Below are 25,528 nucleotides of genomic sequence, written 5' to 3'. Positions count from 1 at the left end.
AATACATTTCCACAGAGCTCTTGTGGGCTGGGGGCAACAGACATTTTCTGTTCAGAAGACAAGCAGTGCCTTTTCTGTAATTTTCTTTTTAGGTGGCCAGTATAATACTAAGAGTGGGGAAACTAGAATTTGATGGATGTTATTCAGTCTGCTGATTCCTGTGCAAGGGGCTGGTTGCCCTATTAATCAGTGAGGTGTTTTCTGGGTGGAGCATGAGAAGGTGGAAGTTGTACCACTCAGAGGAGGCATACTGAAAAACTGAGAGATGAAATGACAGAAAAAAGGGTTTAGGGGAGCAATCAGGATACAAAGAGAAATCATGATAAGAGGAGCTGTAAGCAAAAGGATAGAAATCTTCCTGCTGTTTAGACACATTTCTATTCAGGATATAGTTTTAAAGTGATAATTTCTCTTTCAGTTCAGTTGTTCTCAAATAGTGCAATCTACCACAAGAAGGTATCTTGCTCTATATCTCAGAATATACACGGAATGACAGATAGTCAGTCATCTGTAAGCCTGTGTCTGTGGTTGAAAACTGGGTAGTACTGGGAGAGATGAAAATAGCTCTTTAGGGGGGGGGTCCACTACAGGCACTATGGGGTGGGACTGAGCAAGCTATTCATCTGAGGTATTGGGAAATTTTGTGGTATTGACCTTAGAAACATTTTTTTTTTTTTTTGCCTCTTCACAACAACACTTTCTCACTTTCTGCTTCTCAAGGTTTAAACTGGGGATTTTCCAGTAGATAATTCTCCTTATGTGATAAAGTGGTGTCAGTGCTGTCACAGAGTCTCACTTGGATGGTTTGTGAACCTGAATCACATGCAGCTTCAGAGCCATGGAATGGACACGCAAAAGAAAAATGACAATGCACTGTTCATAGCAGTTAACCAGACAACAGAGCAGATGCCTGTAAACTTACTGCTGACAGCCCTAAGCAATTAGTGGAAGTCCATGTATTTCAAAAAAAAAAAAAAAAGGATTTTGTAGTGATTGTACTTTCTCTTTAGAAAAGAAATAACAACAACAACAAAAAGTAGAAAATAAATTTAAAAGTAAAATTGAAGCATTCAAAAGATAAGCAACTCCAGAATGTCACATGGTAGTCATTACTTACACCATTACAGAGTTTCTTTCTCATTTCTTTACTTTCTTCAACTCAAGAGATGATTGAAGCTGATATTATCTGATAGATCTCCACTGCTTTAATCATGATAAGATTTGGATACTGAGGTTTATGTAACTCTTCCGTATTCACTTGAATTCACAGAATCGTCTACATTTCCATGGTTTGCAGACCTTACTGAAGCCCAAGAAAATCCTCCTACATACACAACAGGAAGGGGAAGGGGAAGGGGAAGGGGAAGGGGAAGGGGAAGGGGAAGGGGAAGGGGAAGGGGAAGGGGAAGGGGAAGAGGAAGGGGAAGGGGAAGGGGAAGGGGAAGGGGAAGGGGAAGGGGAAGGGGAAGGGGAAGGGGAAGGGGAAGGGGAAGGGGAAGGGAGGGGAGGGGAGGGGAGGGGAGGGGAGGGGAGGGGAGGGAGGAGGGAAGGGAAGGGAAGGGAAGGGAAGGGAAGGGAAGGGAAGGGAAGGGAAGGGAAGGGAAGGGAAGGGAAGGGAAGGGAAGGGAAGGGAAGGGAAGGGAAGGGAAGGGAAGGGAAGGGAAGGGAAGGGAAGGGAAGGGAAGGGAAGGGAAGGGAAGGGAAGGGAAGGGAAGGGAAGGGAAGGGAAGGGAAGGGAAGGGAAGGGAAGGGAAGGGAAGGGAAGGGAAGGGAAGGGAAGGGAAGGGAAGGGAAGGGAAGGGAAGGGAAGGGAAGAAGAAATTTGTAGGTGTATGTGAAGTACACTACTACATTTCATACTTATATCAAGATAGGATAGAGGTGTGGAGGTACAGTCACACTTATTTCTATATCTGCACTGTGATAATCTCTTTCCTGTGAAAGCAGGCTCTCAGAAACTGAACATCTCTTTGTCTATACTATGGTTTTAGAGTTTGCAGTGAAAAAAAAGCAACAACAGAAAGACAATGTGCAACTAAAAATTGGAAATATTTACGTATTCTTTCTCTCTGTGTATATGTCAAAATGTATATTAAATACAAAGTTTTGTGGAGGTTTAAATGTATACATGCTTTTAACAATAGGCCTTGGCATAATATCTATTATATATATATAATACATATATATAAAGTTATAAAAAATAAAGTTCTAAGTTATAATTAAAGTTATAAGTTATATATAATATATAACTTATTTTATTTCCCAACACAAGATATTTAAAATCTGACATTCTATCCTAACAAAAGGATTAAAGATGAAGATGGCTTCATCACTTTTCTCTCTGTTTCACATTATCCCACTGACTACAAAAGAGGAATGGTAGTTTATGAGGTGGACGAGGGTTGATAATCATTAAAATGATATCACTAAAATCCTCATTTGGAGTGTAGATGTTTTACTAACAAGTGCAGTAAATTGAGATTCAATTTTTATTCAGAATGAAATTTGATAATTCAGGTCATCTGTGCATATAAAGTAGCTGAAAACATGGACAAAATATGGAAGTGTTCTGGCTCCCTGTTCATTTGGAAACAAATGAAAAATCTGTTATAAACCCGTTAGTGAAGTAACAAGAAAAAGAGTTAAAGTTTAAAGATGAGATAATCAATGAAGTCTTAAATCCAGTGCAGTAGTGTTGTGTTCAGCACCTTTCTTCCTCCCCTGCCCTCCCCCCCCACTGCCCCTCCCCAAGCCAAACATCAGCTATTGTAACATCTTGTAACTATTATGTTCCATTATATTTCCAACTTTGACACTATGGTGGTACTCCTGTTAAGACACATTAGAGGAAGCATTTTTCTTTTCTGTCCTTTAGCTAAAGTACTTGTGTGACTTATATGACACATATAAAACTTATTAAACGGGTCACATTTTCAGAGAATAAGTAAGCAGAATATTTAGAAGAATTGAGGTCTGGACTCCATGAACCAGCTTAGGGAAGGAAATCATATTAGAAGATGATGTATAGAAGTCAGATTTTGTTTGTGTTGATAGGTTGTTGTACAAAGTTTGTACAAGGGCTTTGTTGTACAAGGCTTTTATCTCCAAAGCATGTGCTTTATCCTGACCTGTTCAAGTGAACTTCTCATGGTACTACAATGAAACATGTCAAGCACCTGCCAGATCTGGGTTGACTTTGTGGTAGGTAGGAACTTCAATGATAAAGATTCAATACATCTTCATTCTAGCTGATCTCAGATGCTAGAGATAGATCTCAGAGATGGATCCAGTGGTGTACATCCTGATCAATACACAAAAATAAGCACTACAAGAGAAACTTGACCATAATGCCTCTATGAACTTTGTGCAGAGAGATAGGTACTTCTTAAAAACAGTTCAGACCTCAGCTGGTAATGGCATAATGCAGTCTGAGGTTAGGCATCTTCATTATGTCTGTGAAACTATCGAGATTTTTTCTTGGTCTTTGAGCTAATTTTTCAAAAGACAGTTCCCTTTTCCAGTAAAAAGTACAGAAATATAACTAATAGGGGACCACAGACAGATGTGACCTTTCCACTTACCAGAAACATATCTCATATAAACATCTCTGGGACATAGCTCCCTGCGACATAGCTCTATGATTTCTTTTTCAAAAATTGAGTTAAAGTCAGTCATTTATGCTCAGAAAATTTCATATCAGAAAATATGCTGAGGAGAAATGAAATATTTTTTGCTTCCATTTTTTATGCAACATTCCACTGCTTATAAACTTCTTATATGGGATGGGGGTGACTGAAGGTATTACTTCTCATCCACCTGCAGAGATCCAAACTGCAGTTTTTGCCACTTTCAGAAAAATGCAAAAATCACCTGACTGTAATCCTCAGAAAGGCAACAAAAGTAGTCAGTAACTGAACGGAAATCTTCAAAAATCTTTATTGAAGCTGACTCTTCATTAAAAACATTCTATAAAATTCATGCTTTACACTTGAAGTAAACATATCGTAATTGTTTGGAGCAGGGACTAAAAATTTTATTTTTGTACATGTTCAGGAACCTATAAAATAATGCAGAATGTAATTTCTGTGCACGAAACTTATTCTTGGAAGAAAATATAGACTTTCATGAAATACCACGGACATACAGAAAGTTCATTTCTTTAAAGAATTTATTTTTAAGCATATGAAGAATTATTACCACTTTTTATGTGATAGAAAATAATAGAGATATTGTGGATTATATTTTGATAAACACCAGAATGCTAGTATAAAAATTACTCTGGCAAATCAGACTATAATAAAAATAAAGAAAAATAAACAGATTGAATCTCTGTTGAGGTTCAGAGTAATGTCTCAACGATAGAACAGTTTGTATATTTGAATCAAAACATTACCATACTCTTTTTTTTTTTTTTTTTTTTTTCCTTCATTAGAAATGTATAACTATGTAATAACAATAATATGGAGTTTGTACGTGGCTAATGAAACAAGAGTCATCTTGCAGCTATAATGAAAATAAAATCACAACCCTCTGTTCCTGAAGGAGCTCTCATTGCCAGGCAGCAAAATTCAGGCAGCAGAACTAAAAGTACAGAGAGAAGAAAAGATGATCTTGGGGTTTGGAGAAGTTTAGGAGGGGGAGGAGGAGATGGGGTGTGTGGAAAAAAAAAAAAAAAGAAAAAAAAAAAACACAAGCAACATTATCAAAACAAACAAGCAAACCAAAAAACACAACCAAAAGAGATTATGTTTGGAAATTAATTAGATTGTTAAATCAAATGTTCACAACCTTTCTGTAGCTTAGCTTCATGTGATGAAGCTAGAAATGCTCTGTACTTTAAATATCACAAAGCTGGTACAGGTTCTTCGGAACCTATTCTCTTAAGCTCAGCAATATGCCTTGCCTTTTTAGTGTTTGTACCACACAGATAGTGTTTTGCTTCTTGTCTGAGAACCACTGATATCAAATAGAACAAGGGAAGCAACAGTGGTAAACAGAAAAAATAATAAATACAATACAATACAATACAATACAATACAATACATAATATATAATATAATATAATATAATATAATATAATATAATATAATATAATATAATATAATATAATATAATATAATATAATAATAAATCATTCTCAGTATTCTAGTAGTATTCTCTTTCTTTCTTAGAAAATCCAAGCTAGATGTCTATAAAGCTGATTGATAAATCCTCTGAGGGGTGTCCTTATAAAAGATAAAAAGATACTTTAATTTAAAATTTTAGGAAAAAAAAAATTCTAGAAAGAATATCTGATGCCTACTGGTTTACATTTGTTTCAAAGGATTTACATGGGAAAATTACCAGTCAGGTCTTACTCTACGTATTGTTATTTATTTGCACTACAACATTTCACAAAGGTACAAACCAGGGTAAGAACATTGTAGGCCTATATAAAAACATAGAAAGAACTTAGTACCTATTTTGCAAAAGACAACTAATATATTCATTTGTATGACCAAAGGTAATAAATAAGTAAATAAATACAGAGGGTTGGAAACGAATGACAAAATGTCACAAAAATGATCATGCAGTTATGAGGTGCACAGTGCATACTAGGCTAAGTGACACAATAGCTCTAATTAGAAGCTGGTGGGTGTTGATTCTGACCTTTTCCTGATCTTCTGCAACTGAGTTGTTTAAACTTGAAGATAAGAGGCAAAAGATCTCTAAATTCCTTTGAATTAGAAATTTCACTGTACCAAAAACCACAGTTTCAGAATCTGCTTGTATGTCAATTTGCATGGAAACGTCCACCATTTGTTTTCATATGTCTTTTCATTAAAAGTAATTATTTTTAATTATTTTAAGACGGAGAGAAATAAGTGATAGAATATCCAATAGGCTAAAGACATTGGTACTTATGTGGGACTTAGATACTGGATTAGTTCTTGATCTCATTATGAACATGGATTCATATTTATCTCTCCTGTGTATATGCTGTCCACACTTTTTTGTACCTTCCTCCGCCCTTTTTTTTTATTTTCCCTGAATTCTCACCCTTGACTTTGACAACCTTTTAATAAAAACTGACACATATTCTAAAATTTTGTTCACTTGAAATTGTGACGTCTCATTCACGAATGGCTTTATAGCCAATAACATACATTTATATATTCTGTAAATTGAATAAAGGAAGTCTAAGTTGGTTGCTAAGTAGTTTGTTTTGTACTAAAATCCTTAGAATAGATTGGTGTGTAATGATTTATTTAAAAGTGACAGGAATTGTGGAAGTTGCCAACTCTGTGACTAATTCTCTATGCTGAATCCACAGATGATACATATTTAATATTTTTATCCTGAATACGCTATATATAATATATATATATATATATTTTTTTTTCCCTTTCGGTCTGAAATACAGACGTTGGTCTGTGACCATAGCAGTGCTCACCATGGAAATAGAAGCTTGCCTGGGTTTAAGTTTACTGTTAATACCACACTGTAGGACAAACTCTGTTTAAAAATAGAAGGAGCTCTAGCCAGGGTTCTGAAGTATCTTCCAGCATATTATATGAACCTCTGTAAATTAGGCTAGTCTGTATCTTGCTACCACTGCTGTTGACTTAGAGTAGTGGATTTTTATTTTATTTTATTTTTATTTTTTTACAGACCTTTGCTGATTCTCCGAGTTCATTCTCTGTTTCTTCTCAGAAACAACAACAAGAAAAACATACTTGCAGGTGGAGGCATATATCTGTGAAGCATATGTTTATCACCATTGAGTCACTAGAGTTTTCTTGGAGAGACATAGGAAGAAAATGATTTGGAAACCTGTTTAAACAAACAAACAAACAAACAAAAAAACCCCTCAGTTTCTTACACTTACATAGTTGCCTAGTATTATTTCAATTAATGCTTGTATGGGAAGTTGACAAGATAGTCAGTGTAATTACGCTTTGGGAAGCTGGTAGATGTGGTAATCACAATAAATTCTGAAAGAAGATTTTTCGGGTTCAATAGTTTGTTTGTTTGCTTGCTTGCTTTTGCTAACCCACATGTGTGTCAGGCCTTATTGCTATGATACAGACAAAATAATAATTATTGCATATAGGGATCAGGAACAATCCAAAATGTAATCCTCTTCTTCAAGGACAGAAAGACAGCAGAGCTGCATTGGAACCAGCTTAGGTTTCAATGCAGGTCATTAATGGTAATTTCTTGGGATGTCATCATCCCTAAGTGCAAGCAAAACACTTTCTTATAGTTCCCCTTGTTTTCAAACTTGTTCTTTTGTTAATAACTGAAAGTCAAGTGAAGGGTGGTGTGCATTAGCAGGCTCTTTGCAAACAGTCTCACTGTTCTGTGTTACTATTTCTATCTGAAGCTGTATTCCTTTCATTCAAGTGCCTATTCATCTGCATTATTTTACTTTTGAGTACTTGACAAAAGCTCCCAAACTCAAACACCTTAATTATATTTTCTGATTTACACCAAGGAACTGATTTTGTCCGTAAAATACATAAGTATGGTTTAGATTATGGTGTATAATGTATAAAATGCTATTTTAAATAGTTTTGTTTTCTCATTAAAGTATTTTTCCCAATTTATTGACATCAGGAGATGCAACAAGTTTTCTTCATATTGATTTTAGGGGACAATAAGCAATATGCTACATGTCAGTTACATCATATGAATTCAGTAACACCTGGAGTAACTTAGCTATAAATGCTCAAATTATTTTACTTATCTACAGAACTTTGATTTAGAATATTAGGAAGCCAAGGATTTAATGAATAATTATATATATATATTTAATGACAATTTTATGACATTTTTTTAGCCAGGTTCTAAATTTCATTTGGGTCCATTTGCACAGCTGGGGACAGCTAAGAATGCCTCTGCTCACACAGTAATTCCTGGCTGGCATCAGCACAATACTGACTTCTACTTCATCTGTCTGAAGCAGCCATCTGCATTGTGGGGTTCTGGAAGCATAGCAAAGCCACAGAAAATGTTTTCTTCTTTATGTTGGACACTGGGTAACCAAATGTGAAGATCACAGCTAGTCATGACACAGAGTTCCCTGAGCTAGCTTTAAATGGCCTTCATTATGAACCAGAAATGATCTGATTACATCAGCAAAAATTCTGTTTTTTCTCTTGTGAGACTCAGGCCTTGGCTCTGACTCTAAGACTTTGCCAAGCTGGCAAAATGAGTACAGGAAAAATGTGTTTTTATAACATCTTTGTGTTTTTAGAGCCTCAGACATACCTCAGTCCATGTTTCAAACTGAATAGCTACCTCATCTTTAGAGAACTAAATGTGATGAAGAATCTCAGGAAAAAAAAAAAAAAAAAAGTAAGACAAATTTTGCACTAACCTGATAACAAGCTTAAAATCCTCTTCAGCAGTTATTGAAAGTTTATGTGATTCTGTGATATGTTTCTGAAAGCAGTGAACCATAGTCTTGGGATATGGAAAAAATAAAACAAAATAAAGCAAAAAACAAACAAACAAACAAATGTTATAAATGAAGTCTCAACTCAATCTGAATATCGTAATATTTATAAAAGACAAGTAAACAGCGCTGGGTGTGCTGGGAGTATATGCTCTACCAACACACACACATGAACATCAAACTTTCTAAACATACAGAACATACTAAACCTGAGTACGCGTGTACATATGTACAATCGGAAAAGGTAATGTCCATGACTGGGGGAGCATAATTGGAGTTGGTAATCCTGGTTGAAGTGCTCCCATATCTTCCCTGACTTCATTATTTTATCTCAGATCATATAGCAGTCTCCATTTTCCATTCCTTTTCTTGATTACAAACACTGGAGAATTCCAGGGCTAGTCGTGGGAACAATATGTCTTGCTTTAAGTTAAGCAACTTGGCCTTTGGGCCTTATGTATCCTATTCTTCCCAGATCCAAGAGAAATATCCACCTCCTCTTCAATGCCAATAGGGCCTGGGTCAATAGGCATGTTCAGGTCACCGGGGGGCGTAACAGCAAAAGCCTTCAATGGCTGTAGCAGCGAAGGGGCAGATGGTGTAGCAGTCAAATCAGTAAACAAGCCTGAAACTCCCTCACTATCTGGCAAACCATGTTTCTGACTGTGGTCCCACAGGGCTCTTTAAGGCCTTAGAGACTGCTCACCATGTGCTAAGCAATCCCACCGCAACCTTGTTTTTAGTTGCAGAGTCCCACACCTTGACCTCAATTTGGTCCCATATTTCAGGATCATAAACTGTCTGATTGTTAATAAAGAGAATAAGCTGTAAGGTTACCAGGACAGTCTTTGTTCCTAAGGATGTATGATTCCCCATAATGCATAAGTTCTTACCAGCGAGGGGCAGTTGTGTGTGCGGGTCTGCTTCTCTCAGCTTGAGCTTCTTCCCAGCTCCAGTGTGCCTATTTCCAGCGACTTTCTATACGAGCTTCTTAGAGCAGTTTGCTGAGTTTGGCCGAACCTATCTTCATGAGGTGATCAATGAGCTAGCCTGTTCTGCTAGCCTGCCCCTATTCATTCCTTCCTTCTACTTCTATATTGATGACATAACTTCATTATATCATGTTGCCTTTCTTATCTTGAGGACAGGCTCCCCTCTTATACACTTCTCCCCACAGCAGTCCTTTTCAAAAACAACTTTTCATTGGTCAAACAACTTTGCATATAACAGCAACAGCAAACACCCAGCAACTTCCATTCCTTAATGGCTGGAGAACAAGCAACCCAAGACTGCAACATTCCTGACGGCCTCATCATTAAGAGTCTGATGTTATCGTCAACCATGGGGCTTGCCGACCCCAATGGCCACACTCCCACATTTCCCCCTTCTTTATTAATATCAACCATCGTGTTGACACGAATTATTACTCCATATATCACACAAACAAACAAGACAAAACCAAAACACTATTCACATTTAATAAGTATCTCTACTGTCATTTTTTTTTCACCCTGTTGTTTTATTTTTGGTTAGAATATGAAACTGAACAATAACTTCATTGTTTTCATTATCCTGTGTTTTGGATTTCACTCCCGTCCTTGCTAGACACTTCTGTAAAGAAACTTTCAAGCAACATCATTGTTCTGGGACTTAAAAGGCGAGTAACACATGCAAGGCTGAAGAGGGATCCTCCTGCCAATGTTTCCTCTTAGTTTCTTGGGAAGAATTCTGACCCCAAAGATAAACATTTTCACTGTTGACAGGTAGTAACAGAGCTGCAGTAGAAAATGGTGTTCAATCCATCTCATCCCATTCCTAAACACAACATTAGATTTCTTTTCAACAGTAAGCAACAGATGCTTTTCAAGTATTATTCCTTTAAATAAAGTCACTTTAAAATGTGAGAAATCCTAGAGCATATAAATGTCTTGCAGTTCAAAGTATAAAATTATGTGCCATTTAATAGTGCCCTGTAATTCAGAAGGTGATTAAAACAATACATTGTCTCTTTAATGTAAGTGATGATATCCTAGGGATTGACTGTCCTAGGGGATTTCTAAGCTGCCTTTTATTCTTAATCTTTCTAGAAAATGAGATAAATTAAGTAAGTAAATAGTATAAGTAGAATTATATGCAGATGCTGATTCCTTAATCTATCATAACTACATGAAATGAATAAGGTATTCTGTTTGCTGAACCAAGATTGATATAACTTGTAGGTGACTTTGGCGAAGAGAACTAAGAAGAAGCGTTGTCATAATGAAACTTTCTCAAAAGTTAATACTAGTTTTGCATCATCAAACAAGGATATCTTTTGCTTTTGTAATGGAAGTAGTGCTCGTAGTCCAAGCATACATAACTGGACTGTATTTATCACAGTGTGATACCTAACTAGATTATATTTCTCAACTGTGATGATGTACTGATGCTAGGTATCTAACATCTGAGAGAGTAATGGTCTGAGGAGTTGACAATTGAAAAATCAGCTAGCTAAGTGAATTATTATTAATAATATTGTTGTTGTTATTGTTATTATTATTAAATTATTTATTTACTTATTTTTATTTTTTTTTTCCCAGGACTTTTGGAGATGATGCAGGTTATGGTCTTTATTTTCAAAAGGTCAGGCAGTGGTGAGATCTGCCAAGTACAGAAACCCATCTATTATAATTACTGTAGATGAAAAAGACATTTACATACAAGCAAACTCACTGTGAATTCCTTAAGAAGTAAACTAATCTTAAAAATTTAGTAGTTTCATATAATCAAAATAATTTCATCTATCTAATTCCAACTGGTCTTTTAGATCTGTAGATCTGTTGCCATAGGTGCAGTCACTAACTTTCAGGAAAATAATTTACCTAAAAGAAATGTATTCATCAATGTTAGAGTGTTTTTTGATAATTTCTTCTAGCAAGTATTATATGAACTGAAAGAGGATATGCCTTCTGATTTCTTGTCTGTCGTGGTTTAACCTGGCCGGCAGCAAAACACCACACAGCCATTTGCTCATCCTCTCCCCTCCCTCTCTGAGATGGGGGAGAGAAATGGGAAAGTGAAGCCCTTGAGTTGACATAAAGACAGTTTATTAAGACAGGAAAATAATAATAACAATAATAATAATCACAATAATGATGATAATAGTACTACTACTAATAATGTGTACAAACAAGTGATGCACAATGCAGTTGCTCACCACCCGCTGACTGATGCCCAGCCTAACCCCGAGCAGTCTGGCCCCCCTCCGCTGGCTAGGCACCCCTATATATTGTTTAGCATGACGTCAGATGGTATGGAATACCCCTTTGACCAGTTTGGGTCAGCTGTGTTTGAGTCTGTCCCCTCCCAGCTCTTGCTGCACCCCCAGCCTGCCCATTAGCAGGACAGAGCAAAAAGCTGAGATGTCCTTGGCTTGGTGTAAGCACTGCTCTGCAACAATTAAAACACCGTGGTGTTATCAGCCCTTTTCTTATCCTAAGCCAAAACATAGCATTCTACCAGCTACTAGGAAGAAAATTAACTCTGTCCTAACTGAAACCAGGACATTATCTTATTTGATTTTATATCTAAAATCTGTCACTGTTACCCAAATATGACAATCCTGTCTATGTTTAAAGAATAGATCTTGTCTTACTTTAATCCTTATTCAAAGAGATAATTAAAATAGTTCTAAAGAAACAGAACTTTTAGCATTCTTGAACTTCATAGAATGGACTCTTTTAGGATAATGTTTGAGGTCTGGAAATCCTCTTATCCATACCTGGTTCACCAATACTATAACTGAAATGGAATCAGTCTATATTACACATAGTCATGATAGTCAAGGCTGATAGTACAAAGTCTGAATGTATGTGGCCTGAAGGAGAAGGAAAGAAGGATAGACCTGTAGAGACAAAAGGTTTTTGCTTAGCTACTACAGGCCATATTACTTTTCTAGATGATGTTAACAGAAGAAATGTCCTTTGTCCCTCTACTTTTCACCAGAGATAAAAAGAACAACTACATGTACATTTGGAGTTAAATCCAGTTGGAGGCTGGTCACTAGTGGAGTTCCCCAGTGCTCAGTACTAGGGCCAGTTCTCTTTAATATCTTTATTGATGATCTGAATGAGGTGCACCCTCAGTAAATTTGCAGATGACACCAAACTAGGTGCATGTGTCAATCTGCTCAAGGGTAGGAAGGCTCTGCAGGAGGGTCTGGATAGGCTGGACTGATGGGCTGAGGTCAGCTGCATGAAGTTCAACAAGGCCAAGTGCCCAGTCGTGCACTTGGGGCATAACAGCCCCAAGCAGTGCTACAGCCTGGAAGATGAGTGGTTGGAGAGCTGCCTGGCAGAGAAGGACCTGGGAGTGATGGTTGATAGTTGTCTGCATATGAGCGAGAAGTGTGCTCAGCTGGCCAAGAAGACCAAGAGCATCCTGGCTTGTATAAGAAACAGTGTGACCAGCAGGCCTAGGGAAGTGATTGTCCCCCTGTACTCGGCTCTGGTGAGGCCACACCTCGAGTACTGTGTTCAGTTTTGGGTTCTTCACTACAGGAAGGACATCAAGGTGCTGGAGTGTGTCCAGATAAGGGCAACAAAGCTTGTGAGGGGTCTGGAGAACAAGTCTTATGAGGAGTGGCTGAGGGAGCTGGGCTTGTTCAGCCTGGAGAAGAGAAGTCTCAGGAGCGACCTTGTAGTTTTCTACAGGTACCTTAAAGGAGGCTGTAGTGAGGTGAGGGTTAGTCTATTCTCCCACGTGCCTGGTGACAGGATGAGGCTAAAGTTGTGCCAAGGGAGGTTTTGGTTGGATATTAGGAAGGACTTCTTTACTGAAAGGGTTGTTAGGCATTGGAATGGGCTGCCCAGAGAAGTGGTTGAGTCACCGTTCCTGGAGGTCTTTAGAAGACATTAGCTGTAAATCTTAGTGATATGGTGTAGTGGAGGACTTGTTAGTGTTAGGTCAGAGGTAGGACAAGATGATCTTGGAAGTCTCTTCCAACCTAGATAATTCTGTGATTGTGTGATTTTTTTTTTTTTCTTTCTCCAGTTTAGAGGCCAATTTTAGTTAAAAGTCAGACTCTGTAAAATTCAGTAATCTTACTTTGAGAAATATTTATTAATAGTCTAGTTAATTCATATATTTAAAGGTGACAATTCATATATTACATCAACACATATCACTGAAACAATGATATGCTTCCTTGGGATTAGAGATTTCATCTTGGTTTGGTTCAATTCACAGATAGTCTAGACAGTTCAAGAAAATGCAATCAAGGCATGTTAATTAAGAGCTAAAGCAATCAAACTTGAAAGTAAGGATATGCAATTTGGACTGGATCCTACAAGCTACTGTCTTCTGCTCTCTCACACTGAAACCCAGAATGTGTTTTTCATGGTTGTGACCTCTATCCTTAATTAGGTACTTGATTTTGAACAGAAAGTTAGCTGAACTAGTCAAGTGAACAATGTGAGTAGTGCAAGTTTTATTTCTTGCCCTAAGGTAACAGAACCATATAAACCAAGGCTTGGTCTACCTCAGAAAGAGTAAAATCTGCTTGCAGTTACTAATTAATACAGTTTTAGTGAGAAATCAACTCTGCAATTTAAATTCAATTGAGCTTTGATTAACAGTTAGCTTTGATTACAGATTAAGGACAATATTTTAGATTATAAAAATGTTTTATTGCAAATTTTTGCAGGTGAAATATACATACATATATATTTCAAAACAACCTTTGGATTGACGTGAATAACACTTCACTGAGATACAAACTTTTTTTTTCTTTTTTTTTTTTTTTTTTAAGTTTAAGGGAAGATATTTTTGCCACATTAAAACTGTGTGAAGTATCTGGAGACAGTACAAAATACCAGACATATTTGAATATTATATCACACGTCTGAAATAAATATAACATCAAACTGTTGGATTCTTAGAATTAAGTTGAAATTATATATCTGGTTTTCCTTTAGGAATAATCAATCAAACAAATAATTTTCTTCCAAAATAAAAATTATCTTTTTGTTTGTTTGTTTGATTTTGTTTTTCATTACACCTACAATCAACCTACAACATAAAATAAACAAACAAGCAAACAACTGACCAGAAGTATTCTGTTAATTATTGAAATCAAGCTTACTTGTATAGAGAAGTAAGTCTTCAGTGCAAGGAAGGTTAAGTGAATAAAAATAATTAAAAATCATGATCCAATCCTAACCTCTAGATTCTGGCTTTGCAAAGGAGTTGTGACTTGGAAGTATGCACCTAAGGAGGCATACATTTGAGAGAAAAGTAGGGAAGTGTACAGGCTGGCTCACAGAACTATCATATGTTTAATGAAGAATTATTGAGTATGCTAATACTTGTAATAGCAGAGGAAGAGACAGATCATCATCTGCACTTTACCTGAAGAGGAAGGACTAGGTGTTTTCCTTCAAATGAAAAACAAACAGAAGTATTCTGTAGGAAGTATTGGGCAGTATTACTGGAACAAGGATAAATAATCAAATAAAGTTCCATAAAGTTGAATGGAATAAAGTTCCATATGTTGAATGCTGAATTTTGAATATTAGGATTTTTTTTTTTTTCTTTTGGAAATCACACTGTTTATCAAATATGTCCAACTGATATATAAACTGAAGTGTATTAGTAAATTGAAGAAAATAGTTTACATAATGATTGTGAAAAAGATCTATTTTTCACAGAAGCATCACTTTTTAAAAATGATTTCAAAAACTGTATACCCCAGATCTTTGAGGATTTAGCAGATTTAGCAGATCATTATATAATTTTGGTGATAGAAAAAGGGGACAAGCTTGCCATTGGCTATTAGCAATGACTACCTGACTGCTTTCAACAGTTTGTGTACACTATGAATCAAGTTGGAATTTTATATCATGTTTTGCTCTACTAGTTTATTCTTGTTTCTAGAAACTACATCTATAACTCTGTAAATACTTGCCTCTCCCCACCCTCTCACTCCCTTTCCTTTTTTTTTTTTTTTTTTTTTTTTTTTCTATATTATTATTATTATTACATTTTTTCATGGATTGAGGATTTCATGAGGCTTTTTTGTTGTGATCTAAGAAAGAATGTTTTTTACAATGAGAACCATCGACTGCTGGAATAACCTTTGCAGAGATGTGGTGGAATTCCCATCATTGGAGGTTTTCAAGATGCAATGAGGCAGGATGCAAGATAATCTTATTTAAGTTCTCTTTTTCTGTAAAAAATTTTATTTGATGATCTGTTTCAGTCTCTTCCAAGATAGGTTGTTTTCTGATTCTCTGATTCTGTTATTCTATGGTTCTAAGATTGTGCAGGTTCCTTTCAGAAAGGAAGATTCTGAAACGGTTGGAAATAAGTGAACATTTCTTCACACTAAAAAAACAAACCAAAACCAAACCAAACCAAACCAAACCAACCAAACAAACAAAAACACACAAACACCAGGATTTCAGGATTTCAAAGCTAACAGTCTGGGGAATCATTTTGTTTTCCCTGGTAGGAATTTATATAGAGTCCTTACGAGGTTTATATATATATATATATGATATATATATATTTCTATCAGTCAAGAAGCGACCCAGAGAATTAAGTATTAGAAAAGGCAAGAAATATTAATTTCTTAGAGTAATCACTAATAGACGAAATCTGTTTTGTTCTAAATTAAAGGTGAAGATGAACATGTTATTTACTCTGGAAATGCACACCTCTATATTAAAAATTTTAGAGAAAAAAGGTATAAGTTAACTTTTAATGAACAACATACACTAAAGGTTTAGTACCCTTACTCCAGACAATGCACTATTTTCATGATGTGATCAACGAACATTTCTTCTGGCAATAACATAATCATTAATTGGGTCTGGCAATATTCAAGCATTTGTTAAACTTAAATGAACTGGAAGATTAATTCATTCTGATTGATGGGTGATTTTATTCAAGACAATTTTAGTTTGTGTTGAGGTAAATCATAGAGTCATAGAATATCCCAAGTTGGAAGGGACCCATAAGGATCATTGAGTCCAAATCCTGACACAAAGAAGGTCTATCCAAAAATTCGTACCATATGGCTAAGAGCACAGTTCAAATGCTTCTTAATTCTGACAGGCTTGATGCCATGACTACGTCCCTGAGGAGCATTTTGCAGTGCATGACAACTTTCTCAGTGAAGAACTTCTTCCTGATATCCACCCTGAACCTCCCCTGTTGCACCTCAGATAATCCATTTGTCCTTCTTAAGAAAATGTGAAGAAAATGTGGTTCATTTCTTTTCGTAGCTTGTGTCCCACAGTGATTGGAGCCCAGGTACTGACGTTGAACTTCTGGGACTAGAAGGTGGCTTCTGGCTGTCACAGAATAAAGCATTCTCTTACTTTCTCAAGTAAGTGAAAACAAATTTTTATTTGTATGACATTATTATATTATGTGATTATTTAAATTACTTAAATTACTTAAATTACTTAAGTTCTTCCAGTTCCCCCCCCCCCCCCCCCCCCCGTAGGAGCATATTTTAGCTTGATTAAGAATTGTTTAGGAATATATAAATTTAGAAGCTGCTAATCATGTGGGAGAACTTGGCCTTTTCTTCAGTATCTTCTGTGTCTTGTCTTCTATACCTCTACTATAAGAAGTGAAGATAAACAGAAGAAAATTAATACATTTATTAAATGACTGTTCCCAGGAAAGGTAGTTTTCCAGCAGATTATGAGAGTGTAAATTCCATGAATATAAATAAGAACTAAAGAAAAATAAGAATTAAATTAAATGTATAAATGTTTTCAGTGGGCTGACATCAAGTCCACGAAGTTCCTGAAAAGTTCTGTTGAATATAGACAGACTTTTGCAGAGAACAGACTGAATTATGCTGGAAGTGAAGGAATGAAGCCTGTGAAAGTTTAGAATTGCTAAAATTTAAACCAGAATATAATCTTTATGCAGTAGTAGTTACCACAATTTATTACAACTATTGTAGCACAACAATAGATAAAATGTGTATAGTTGCATAATAACAAATTACACTTTTCTTTCATTTGCATGAAATACAGTCATGTGTTGTTTTTTTTTTTTTTCAGCTCAGAAAAAAGCAGTCTTTGACTTCAGGTTAGTTTTACCAAGAATCATTGCTTCTAGGATTGTTATCTTATGCCAGAAAATAATATATCTTTCACAAAATCATTTCCTCAAGCCAGTTTTTATCTTGAGCAGTTATGTAAGAGTTGCATATTTAAAAATTAAGCCATTTATGTATTTGAAAACATTTTATCTTCATCTTCATCAGTTTACAAGTGTGCTGTCTCCAGCATGAAGAAGTTTTAAATACACTTTTTTGAATATACCAAGTTACTTGTGTAAAAAGTTTCTGATTATAGAAAAAGACTTGCTAAACTTAATTATGTTAGGCATTCTACTGTCAGTTTAGTTATATATAGATTGCATAAAAGAATTATACGGAGACTTTCATGCATAATGGACATTCAGCTTGTCTTGTATGACTTGCAACAGCATATCTGGATATTAGGTAGAGGATTTCAGCAGGAGGGAGAGTGAAGAAATACCAACTATTCAGTGTGATTACAATCCATCTAGAATGATTCTCAGCACTTTTCTGAACTGCTGCAGAAGAGAATAAAGGGATAGAAAAATGTACCATTTTCTATATAATGTTCTTGGATGCTGCTTAGATGTTATCTATTTTTGAAGTGACTCTAAGATGCCAAGAGAAATAGAGTTCTCTTTAACATTTTATTATTTCTTTGCATCTTCATAAAACAATGCAAAGTGGCATGTCATACGCACTAGTGATTAGATATATATAATATGAAGTGACATAGAATAGTAAGAGACCAAGTATTATTAAAAATGGGTTATGTATTATGGGAAGTTAATCAAACTAGTAAGTCAAGTTTATCCATTTCTTATGTCTAGTCTCAGAACTGGAAGAGCAAAGTACAAACACAAGCTGTGGTAGTTTGCTTGCATTCCTGCTTTGGTGTATTGTATTACATTATATACAATAGAGTAAATCACTATAATTAAATTCAACCCACATGCTTCAAAATCTAGACCATAATTTAATATTCCATGATATTCAGTATATGAGAAACAAGAAGTAACAGACTTTCAAAGGAAATAACTGGGAACTTATCTGACTCCTTTAAATTAAAAATAAATTATAAAATATAGGAATGCAAATTATTTGTTTGTACACATAGTGGAATGTTTCATGATTTGCCAAACAGTAGAATTTGCAGAGGAATATTATTAGAATTTTATAACTTTATGCTGTTCATAAAGCAGACATTTCTGCAACACAGGATTAATATCCACTTTGCAGTGTAGTCCAAAGACTACATTTAATTCTGATAATCTGTGTATGCTAGTGTTTAGTTTTCTCTTTTGATCAAATTTATTTAAAGACTGGTGTTGATAAAGGTGCCTACATACATCCCTCAGAGTTCAGTTACAGGTGTCTGAATATACACATACCTGTGTATGACCCAGAGACACTTATTACAGTGACAACAATTCCCTCAGTTTTGGGGTGTATCACTCTACTAGCTTGAGTTTCAAGGACCAGCCATTTCCATTGGACAATCCTCAAAAAAAATATGAAGGTGAGTAAGTTTTGGTTAAATTCACTTTGAAAATAAATAAATAAATCTTAGGCTTTATTTGAAACATAAATTAAATCTCTTCAGCAAGGCCAAAATTAAATCTTTTACTGAGCTTATAAAAGCATGACTGGCTTTGTTTTTCAAATTAACCTTAAGATCTATATAGGATCAGAAGCTCTGAAATATGGAAATATTGGTCTGTTGACATTTTCAGCCAGGTCAGCTGGTTTATCTGCAGGATCAACATCTAGTTTTCTAGGTGCTGGTCTGAATTGCATTTATGAAAAGGGTAAAATTACCCATCATGCATTCAAAGGAACACTGTAGCATTTTCTAAGTATCTTCTTTGAATAAAAGGAAGTGCTCCATTATTTTAGCAGCAGGAATACAAGGGGTTTGCTGTATAAGTCTTCTGGAAAGATGGATAGATGACATGAAATCAATTAATTTCATTATTTGGACTTTGATTTGGAATTTGTTTTAATTGTATTTCTGAGCAAAATTCCATCTCTGAACATTAGAAAGAAGATTTAATTTTATTTAGAAAAAAATAAAGTCCTTTCCTTTCCTTTCCTTTCCTTTCCTTTCCTTTCCTTTCCTTTCCTTTCCTTTCCTTTCCTTTCCTTTCCTTTCCTTTCCTTTCCTTTCCTTTCCTTTCCTTTCCTTTCCTTTCCTTGCCTTGCCTTGCCTTGCCTTGCCTTGCCTTGCCTTGCCTTGCCTTGCCTTGCCTTGCCTTGCCTTGCCTTGCCTTGCCTTGCCTTGCCTTGCCTTGCCTTGCCTTGCCTTGCCTTGCCTTGCCTTGCCTTGCCTTGCCTTGCCTTGCCTTGCCTTGCCTGAAAGAGCAGGTACTAGAAGGAGTGAGCTTGTGTCAGTATGCATCTGCTTTGATGTTTAGAAAGAATAGGCAATGTCGTGGTCCAAGATTCTAAGTGAAGAACTAGTGGAGGCCATTTCTAAGAAATTATCAGATTCATCCAAAGGGTAGGACAGGTTGAAAATGATGTACTCCAATTACCCTGTATGTGTTGGAAAGACAAAGAACATATTGATGCCCAAGCTAAAATCTATGTCGAATGTTAAAAGAAGTTTTCTTAGAATGAAAAGACAAGAAACCTAAAGCTAAGCAATGTCAAGGTTGAATTGCACAACCTATTTCATTACAGAATCCATTATGTTAGAGTATAGACTTGGTTACAATCCTGCATTACTTTCTCTCTGTATCTCTGTAGGACTCCTTTTTTTTTTTTTTTTTTTTTTTTTTTTTAACCGCAGAAGAAAAGGAAACCACAAAAATAAGATATTAGCTTATTTGAACATTACTTTTGAAATGCCTATATTTTTGTAATTATATTTACAAGTAGAAAACATATTTTAAAGAATGCTTAATTATAGTAGTGTAATTAGATATGCCATTAGTATGTCTGAACATAATGAGCTAAATCTTTAAAATTAACTTTATTTACACACATTTGTTACAATAAAAATATGGCCATGTACAAAATTTTAAAAGAAAATACCTGATGGATAAGACCTTATTGCTTTTATGAGCAAAAGATTAAATGTTCCAAGTGCTACAAAAAGTAGGCAATCTGAATAAAAGCTGAAGTAACACATTCATTGGTCTATCCTATCAATCAGAAGAATAAACTATCTTAATTCAGTTGTATCTTTGAATATCATGTTGCCTCAGGTAACATATAGATAAGGACAGTGAGTACATCTACTATGTTTCAGGACACCAAAAAGTCAAAAGACTATGCAAATTTCACTAGTTTATTTTAGTTGCTTAGTTGCACTACTTAATATAGTAATGGTGAAAAGCACTAAAAAATAATCAATGAGCTGTTTTTTATGCTTATAGAGATTTATTTGCAAGCTATATTGTCTGAAAGTTCATTCCTATATTCTTCCAAACATGACTTCTTTGGCAATGACACAAAAGAAGAAAGCTGATATTCCAGGTTGTATGAATTTAACATGCAGATATAGAAGCTGCAATTTGATTTACATCATTTTTGTGTTACTGTCTGGTAAATATACAAGAGCATCTCTGGTTCACTCATAGAAAAATGGTATCAATTCTTGTTAATTAAGTTACCATTATTTTATTTGGCTTATAAAATGACATGAAACAGGGGTTCCATGCTTGGCTGTAATTTTCTTGTCAAATCAAACTAGCAAACTGTCAGAAGCAGGGAGACTGTCATGCACAAAGCAAATGTGCAACCATCTTCCTCTGCATTTATTTTGCAGGCAGAGTGTCAAAAGGCTCAATCACTGCTGTCTGTCTTAGGGCTTATACTCATACTGGAGGACACTTCTAAGTCCTCCAGTCTAATCTACTATAATCAGGATAATTTTTATTTTACTTTTAATTTTGCAGTGAATACCAAATCTTGTAGGATTTAGCCAACTAAAACTAGAGAAAAAAAATAAATGTGAGGATTTCAGAACATAAATTAATATTTCCAATAGAAACAAAACAACAACAACAAAAAAGTAAATGATAATTCACAACAGCTAATATTTTCTGATTTTCTTCAAAAGTAGTCCTAAGCTGGGCACTTTCCATTATCATAGATGACATATAAATCTTAATCTTTATGTCAAGTTTGTCAGAAATGGCAAATCACAATTTTTTTCTATACTTTATTATTGTTATAGTTTGAACATCCAGCTAGTCTTATGCTAGTCTAGTTTCAAGGACTAGCTGGTCTTAGTTTCATGGAAAAGCAACCTCATAAAAATCTATGTAAACAAAAAAATGTCTAGACCTTTAAAAGAATTGCTACTTTTTTCTTATTCATGAATATCTATCATTTTTCAGGGCACACAGACAGAACAATAAAATAAAATTTATTTTAAAGTTATACCATTATAGCAAGAAAAAAAAAATTCCCACCTGTATTTTTTTTTTTTTGCTCTCAACATGTGGGAGTCAGTGCTTGTGTCTCTTGTAGATGTATTTTACTTCAGTAAATTGTGTCAGCTCTGAGATTTCTGGCAAAACACAAACACTTCTTACAGGCACTTAAGGATGGAGGATTTGTGTGAAGTCTGGTCTGAAATAGGGAACATCAAGGTATGAATTAGCTATACGCAACTTACTACACATTTGGTGCGTATTCGAAACGTATGGTTGGCAAATTACAATCATTTTAGATAAATATCAGCTAGTTAATCTGTCTGACTCCAAGAATCTGCCTGAATGTAGTTGTGGTTGAAGCAGCTCATTGTATCTGCAGTGTATTCAAGCACTTTAATTTTTGCTGCTCAAAGACTCTGTCATACACCAGGGATGTGCTGGAATGGTTTCATTGTAATCAGAAGCTCTGTGCACATGAAGGTTTTGTTAAACTCATTCTGATCAGTTCATTAAAAGCTTAAATGCTGCTTGAAAGCCTTCTATACTGATTGAATTTCACTCAAAAATTCAAATTCACAATAATAAGCATAGAGTAAAAGTTAAAATGGGGACGGAGAACAAGTAATATCCTTTTTCCTGCAACTTATCTTTTCTGAACAGTACTGTCCTTCCTGTAAAGGGACCCAGCAATGTACTCCTAAAAGTATTGATTATATTTTTTGACTTTTTAATGCATACATTGTTTATCTATTTATATGAAATGTATAACCAAAGAGAATATCCTCTTTCAGAATTTAGAAGGCACTCAGTAAACATTTGTAAACCTGTGCCTTCTTTCTTTTTTAAAATATCTGACTTTCAATCCTTTGCTGTAGAATAAGCCCTCTCAGTAGCAGTGAATCAACAACACTACAGTCTTCTACTTCAAATGTCTTTGTCCTGTTGAACAAACCAGGTCATAAAGAATGGGCTGTAAGTGATCTTTCTTGTGTCAAAGATGTAATGGAATATCTTGTGAAGTGTATAGAAATATGAAGTTTGCATTTCTGATGGTGTATTGTGTCCTGTATTATCACTCTTACAAGGCAAATAAGGTTGCTATAAAATTAAATGAACTAGCAGGAAAAAACAAAACAAAACATCAACAGCCTCAAAACAAAACAACAAAACAAAACAACAACAACCTCAGGCAAGCATCTATATCCAGTTGCTATATCTTAAAATATCAGATGAAAAGTAAAGAAAACATTTAAGCTTCCACTTAGAGTTTTTATGTAGGACAATATAGTGATTTTTTTGTTTATATAAGAAAATAGATATAGTTGGTATTACAGTGTTAGAAAAAAAGGCCATTGACAAAGTAATATATACTCTACAAAGTCCAAGGGATGATGGTGAAAACAAGACAAGTCTGCAGTGGTATTTCTTTGTCATATACTTCCAACTATCTGAAACAATGTATTTGCACACGTTTATAAACTGCATGAATAATGGTAAAAATAAACTACACTTTGTAATTTTCAAAATTTTAACACAACCTGACCTAGTGTTACTGTTAATTTGATGTTGATATGAACAGCATACAAGCACATGGAACTTTTCTCAAAAGCATTCCAGATCATTCGTTATAAGACGGTAAGATGGGGCTTTTGGCTAATCTTTCTTTCTTTCTTTCTTTCTTTCTTTCTTTCTTTCTTTCTTTCTTTCTTTCTTTCTTTCTTTCTTTCTTTCTTTCTTTCTTTCTTTCTTTCTTTCTTTCTTTCTTTCTTTCTTTCTTTCTTTCTTTCTTTCTTTCTTTCTTTCTTTCTTTCTTTTTCCCCAGGACATATTTTCTTTTCATAAGTGTAACAGAACAAATATCATCACGATCAGGGATTCTTTCTTAGTTTAAACTGATACAACAAAAACTTCAGCAGTATGGTCATAATTAGGCAGTTTTCTTTACTTATCTGGGAATTGTGTGACTGTGAGTTGAATGGTCCAAATCATGATTCTCTCTGTAATGATCCATTCTGTGGTGCAGAACTTTCATCCAAATTCCATTCTTCTGAAATGAATCTTTGGTCTGCTTTAGTTACCCTGCTTCTATTCCAGCCCAGTATATCTACGCTACCCCTGTATATATACTTTACAATTAGAGTATACCAGTTCCACTGAGAACAGTGAGAACACTGAGAACAGAGAAAAACTCAGATATGACTTTAGAAGTTATGGAAAGTAATTATTATTATTATTATTATTATTATTATTATTATTATTATTATTATTACAACTCCAGTGATTTGTCAGAGCTTCACTGGTGTATTCTTTGTTATATTAGTTAGTTCAGAGGAGAGCTACTAAGATGATGAGAGGACTGGAGCACCTGTCATACAAGAACAAGCTGAGAGAGCTAGGCCTGTTTAGCTTGGAAGATAGAAGACTGAGAGGAGACCTCAATAATGTGTATAAATATCTGAGGGGAGGTTGTTGAGAAGATGGAGCCAGTATCTTTTCAGTTGTGTCCAGCAACAGGATGAGAAGCAATGGGCACGTACTGAAGCACAGGAAGTTCTGGCTGAATATGGGAGGGCATTTATTTACTGTGAGGGTGACAGAGCACTGGAACAGTTTGCCCAGAGTGGTTGTGGAGTCCCCTTCTCTGGAGATAGCCTGCATACCATACTGCACAATGTGCTCAAGGTGATCCTACTTGGCAGAGGGGTTGGACTAGATGATCTTCAGAGGTCCCTTCCAACCTTGGCCATTCTGTGATTCTGTGAAGTTGTCTTGTATTCACTTTCCACAGTTGTGTATGTATTGTAAAGCAAAATATAATCTTTAATAATGATGATATTAGAGTAATGGAAAATGTTAACCAAACTTTTTTATTTAAAATTTAAAATCCATCTCCCTCCCTCTCTCTTTCTCTCTCTTCTTCTGTCTCCTTATACACACAATTTTTTTTAATCTTGCCTATTTAACAGTCCTTCAACACCAGGTAGAGGAACAATTCCACATCTATCTTAAACTCATGCACACACCTACAAGCGAAATAGACCTGCAATTAGTCACTTACTTGCATGTGATGATAAGCTTTTACAGTTTCAGCTGCATTTGTTTTACTGAGGGTGTTATCCTGAATGACTTTCCTCTGTCTAGATTCTGCTGTTTCAGAAGACTTAAAAAAAAATGAAATTATAAATCTTCTACAGAGCTCTCTATGACATTTATTGAAATTGGTCAATGTCAAGTTACTTCAGAAGAAGTCAGAAGGGTGAGAATTGTCAGTGTCAGCATAGAGGGCTTGATTCCATGCAATACAATGAAAGAGATCTTGTATTTTCAACAGATTTTCTTGTTCATTACCTCTCAGATATGACAAGATAATATTATTTCATTTTATGATGCAGAAGTGCTGTTGATTTTTGGTCTATCAGTAGCTCAAAAGAAAAGCTTTTCTGATGGTTGTCACCTGTTCAGGCTTTTGCCAGTTCTGTATCTGAGTGTACATTCTGAAATTGTGGAATCGAGGAATGGTGTGATGCTTCCTCAGTAACATACACCAATCTCCACTGGCATGTTAAAGCTGGGTAGAAAAGCTTTTTACTAAACCACGCACTGCTGTAATGCCTGGTAGAA

This window comes from Netta rufina, assembly GCF_964035555.1.
Source record: "Netta rufina genome assembly, chromosome: Z".
NCBI lineage: Eukaryota > Metazoa > Chordata > Aves > Anseriformes > Anatidae > Netta > Netta rufina.
The sequence above is the reverse complement of the archived record's forward strand: the minus strand, read 5'-3'. Positions refer to the sequence as shown.